The sequence below is a fragment of the Monodelphis domestica genome, chromosome 6, assembly GCF_027887165.1.
Source record: "Monodelphis domestica isolate mMonDom1 chromosome 6, mMonDom1.pri, whole genome shotgun sequence".
Taxonomy (NCBI): Eukaryota; Metazoa; Chordata; class Mammalia; order Didelphimorphia; family Didelphidae; genus Monodelphis; species Monodelphis domestica.
The window spans coordinates 11,166,514-11,170,810 of record NC_077232.1 but is presented as its reverse complement, the minus strand read 5'-3'; the positions used below and the strand labels follow the sequence as shown (position 1 = coordinate 11,170,810).

General features: G+C 42.2%; 1 long non-coding RNA gene across 2 annotated transcripts; it reads left to right on the top strand.

The window, feature by feature from the left end:
- Positions 1–546: 546 nt before the first annotated feature.
- LOC103099227 (uncharacterized) lies at positions 547–3,381 on the top strand. Of its 2 annotated transcripts, none has more exons than XR_008913107.1 (3): positions 547–578; positions 2,065–2,204; positions 3,211–3,381. It is a non-coding gene; the product is annotated as an uncharacterized LOC103099227 (long non-coding RNA). The 2 variants fall into 2 exon arrangements; XR_469592.3 differs by lacking the exon at positions 547–578 and adding an exon at positions 648–1,654.
- Positions 3,382–4,297: the final 916 nt, after the last annotated feature.

Below are 4,297 nucleotides of genomic sequence, written 5' to 3'. Positions count from 1 at the left end.
TGGTAGCTTGGAGTTTTGTACTGATGTGATCAGTCTTCACCACACCAGTAAACAAACTCATTTCAGCTCATATAAGGTACAGCAGAATCATTCATTATATGTTGACATCAAATCACATTTGATCATGCTTGCTGATTCCGGAGAAGTTTTGTTACTCACCAAAGACAGTGCATGTATTATTATTTCTTTCTTATAGATTGGATGACTGAGATTCTAACAAGTTTGTTGGCCAGTGTTATAAGGTCAGAGTGAAGAGTGTTCCAACATGGATTCAAAACAAGTTTTCCTGATTCCAAGTCCAGCATGTGTCCAACGCCAGGGAACAAGGAATGTGTTTTTGACTATCCTGTAGATCATGTACTGGGTTAGAGTTTTTTGCTTTGTTTTCCCCCAACTTGAAACCTTTTTACTGAAATTTGTTAAATAATAATGAACCATGGAAATTCATGCTGTGAACATGGGGCTGGGACATCTGGTCTCTGACCTTGCACAGGGTTGGACTGTGAGGCATAGATAAATAGATGAATTCTTCTGTTCCTTGACTTCTTTTTCTCTTGGCCTCTAAATCTGCAAAGCAGGTAAGATGATAGAGGGAATGTGATTTAAAAGAAAGATTACTGTCTTTTAAGTCAAGGGCATGGGTTCAAACCTGAGCTCTGGCTCATATATCTATCTATATGGCATTACCAATTCATTGAGGCTTCCTGAGCTAGTTCCTAGAACGAGAGGATTGGATTTCATCCTCTTTAGGGTCTCTTCCAACTCTTGGATATATGATCCTATGAACACTGCTGAAGGCATAACCACATTTGTTGTTTCTTGATGCCAATGTACCCAGTGAAGAAGGTTACTTGAGGCAGGATCCTGTGAGGTCTTTCTGAATCTCATTAAATAAAAGAATCAGCCAGAAAGTCACTAATGTATGTAATCAAGAACAAATCACTGGTAATCTGACACTGTGGTACCACTGTGGTATCTGTGGTGATTTGACTCAAAGGAGAACATTTCTTTTTGAATAGGAATTAAACTTCGATACCATGTTGGATGGAGAGTCAGAAGTCTCTAAGAACATTTCGCAGGAATTGCAGGATAAATTGGGACTTCTAGTTTGCTCCAGTGAAGTCTCTTTTGCTTCAGGGGCCCCAAACCTGGAAGTATCAGCATGGGCAGACCTCCTAAATCCCCCATTGTCATGACCTACTGCTCCTCAAACCTCCAAGCCAGTGAAATTTGCAGGACTCCTCATAGTAGAAGGAATAACTTGGGTTTGAACTGATTTCAGCCTGGATTTCAAGAAGGAAGACACACTCAAATGAGGAAGTCTCTTGAAGAAGAGATGGAGAGGTTCCAAGCTAGCCTGAAGGCCCTGAGGGAGCTGAGAGTCTGAAGGGAGCATTTCATTGGAAGATGTCAGGGGTTAGGTTTGGGGCAGGTAGAGTGGAGGTGTATGAAATGCTTTATCATAACATCACATGATTCACTCTTGGGGAGAGACTGGGCAGCCTTGCAGGGCACAAATAGCCCTGTGGATTCAGAGAGTCCCAAAGCATTCTCAGCTTCCTGAAGCCCAGTACCTTGGGACCTAACATTCCTACCATGAGACCTTTGCTTGCTGTTCTTCTCATGGCTATGGTGGCGGTTTTCTGGTGTGAAGGTAAGTGACCAGTAAGTTCTGCCTCCTGGGGAGAGCCACGTCCCCCAGTCTTGTCCCCCTGGAATCAGGAAACCCATTAGAGAAGAGAAATGACTCATTCAGTTTAGATCTCAGGATATTTCGTGCTCCAGATTGCTCTATTTCAAAGACCTCAAAGTATAAGGTATGAAGAATCCACAAGAAGTCCTGTGGATCATTCCCCATCATTCCCCTGCCTGTCCAGGCAGACCCACTCATAAAACAAGTGCCAAATTCTATCCATTCCTTCAACCTTTGGTCTCTGTGCTAAAGAGTCTTCAATCAGGAATTCTTTCAAGGATGGGGAAAGGATTGGAGGTCAGCAACAAGAGGTTATACAACAACTCAAAGCAGCCCCTTTCTCTGTCATCTTTTCTCTTTGTGTGTTCTAGCTACTCCCATGGATCTGTTTAGGAAGTTCATCATAGATAACATAATTTTTCTGAAAGAAATAATTCGGGTTGTATTGGAAAAGAAGGAATGTGTGAAACAACTAAGTGAAGAACAAATTAAGTTCCTGAGTGATTTCATGGTAATGTCTTCTGCTTATACTTACCTGTTGCTTTGTTTTATTTGATTTAGATTTTTTTCAATTACATGTAGAAACAATAATTGTTTCCTGACACTTTGGAGCGTCTGATTTTCTCCCTTTTCCCCTCCCCGAGGTGGTGAATAATCTGATACAGTGTCTTCATGTATTAAATATTTCCATATTCCTCGTGCTATGACAGAAGACACACATCACCCATATGATAAAAAATTCATGAAGAAGATACAGTGGAAGATGACCTGCTTTGATCTTTGATCTTTGACTCGAATAGTTCCTTCTTTGGCGTTTTTTTTGCCATTTAACATTTTTTATAATGAGTCCCTTGGGGTTATCTTTTTATCTGTTATTTTGAGCCCCACTCCAGACCTGAGGAATAAAAAACTAGATATCCCAGATTCCTAGACCAGTCTTTGTATAGAGAGCTGAACCAGGCTCCTTTCCTTGGATTCACAAGCTGAGCCAGGCTCTCTACTGTAGGTCAGCAAGCTAAGTCAGAGTTTGGAGCTGGGATAAGAGCACTGAGCCTGGCTCCTTTCCTCAGATTAGGTTTCTGAGGTATATTCCCTTCCCTGGGCTAGGGCTGAGCCTGGGTCCCCCTTTCTTCCAGTCTGATGAGCAGCCTAATATGCTTCCAGAACAGGCGAAGGATTATAATGACTTTAAAGGATTTTGCCAAATTCTCCTCACTTTCTTCTCTCCCTGAATCAAAGCTGAATCCCTACTCTCCGGCTGCTGGAATCTCTATGGACTGGCTAGAGCAACAGGGATGTAAGAGTTTTGTGATAAGGGATGAACAGTTTGCAAAAGAAAACTAGTATAATTTCCTCCTAAACCCCTGTTCCTTCCTCCCCTTCCCAACCAATAAATCTGAATTATTTATATGTTCCCTCTTGTTCTTTCCTCACCAAATTCCCAACATAACAGTTTGTACTAACTCAATTCCCCAATAAAGAACAGGACTGCATTCACATATTTCTCTCTTTTCCAGGAAAATTGGAAGAGTATGGGAAAATCTTTCTCCTAGGCTAGGAACTTTCTGGAGCCAAATGACCTTATTGTCAACCAAGAGCCCACTCACTGTAGAATGTAGACCTAGATGTTGCCTGTGACCCTCTGGACTCACACCAAAGCTTCTCCTCAATAAATCTAATGCAATTCATCCCTGAATCTGTCCTCATTTTTAGTTGGCCGTGTCTAAGGTTTTATGGTGGGAGGTAAAGGAATCAAGAAATCACTATGTGGGTGAAAGAGTGGAAGACTTGAGTGACTTTTACAGCATTCCACTTAATCATTCTCTAAAACCCAGAGGATCCAACCCATGACCTTTCCATGATGGCCTGAGGGATGGGGATTCCATCTGACCTGTACATTATGTTTGTTCCTCATTGTCAAACCCAGGAAAGGGGACAATGCAATGTTCTGGCAACCATACCTCTGTTTCCTGGCCTAGCTCCTCAGTGTCCAACTTGGACTGCCAAACTTCTTGGTTTGAATCTGTCACCCTGGAAGAACACAGAACTACTAAAGTAGTCAGGAAAACCAAGTCTTTAATCCGGAAAGAGATGGGTCATTAATAATTGGCCATAATAATTGGCTGCTCCGCAGAGCCAAGAGCCAAACACTACAGAGTCTGGGGACGGTGTCTCTGAGAGGACCACCAAGCTAGATGATTCTCCAAAGAATAATAGAACTTGGGGATTTATATACCTTTTGGGGAACTAGGGACAGAGAAGTATGGTTGATTGGCTTTACAATGGCTACAAGGAAATGGGAGGTCCAAGATAGGATAATCAGGGAGAGGCTGATGCTTTACAATGGATAGAAAAGGAAGGGGTCCAGTCTAGGACTGGGCTATCTGGGAGAGGACTCTGATATAATGGGAGAAACTTCTAAGACAAAAAGGGTACTTTAACATTTGATTCTGCCTGCTAGTTCCATCTAAACTGGAATCATTAAGTACTCTAAGGTCTATTGTTCAGTCTGAACCAGGTGAGTCTGGGATTTCTATTATGGGCGAGTTCTCAGGGGACAGGGGAAACTTGGGGTTCCCAAAAAATCCAGTTGACAAGGCTAAA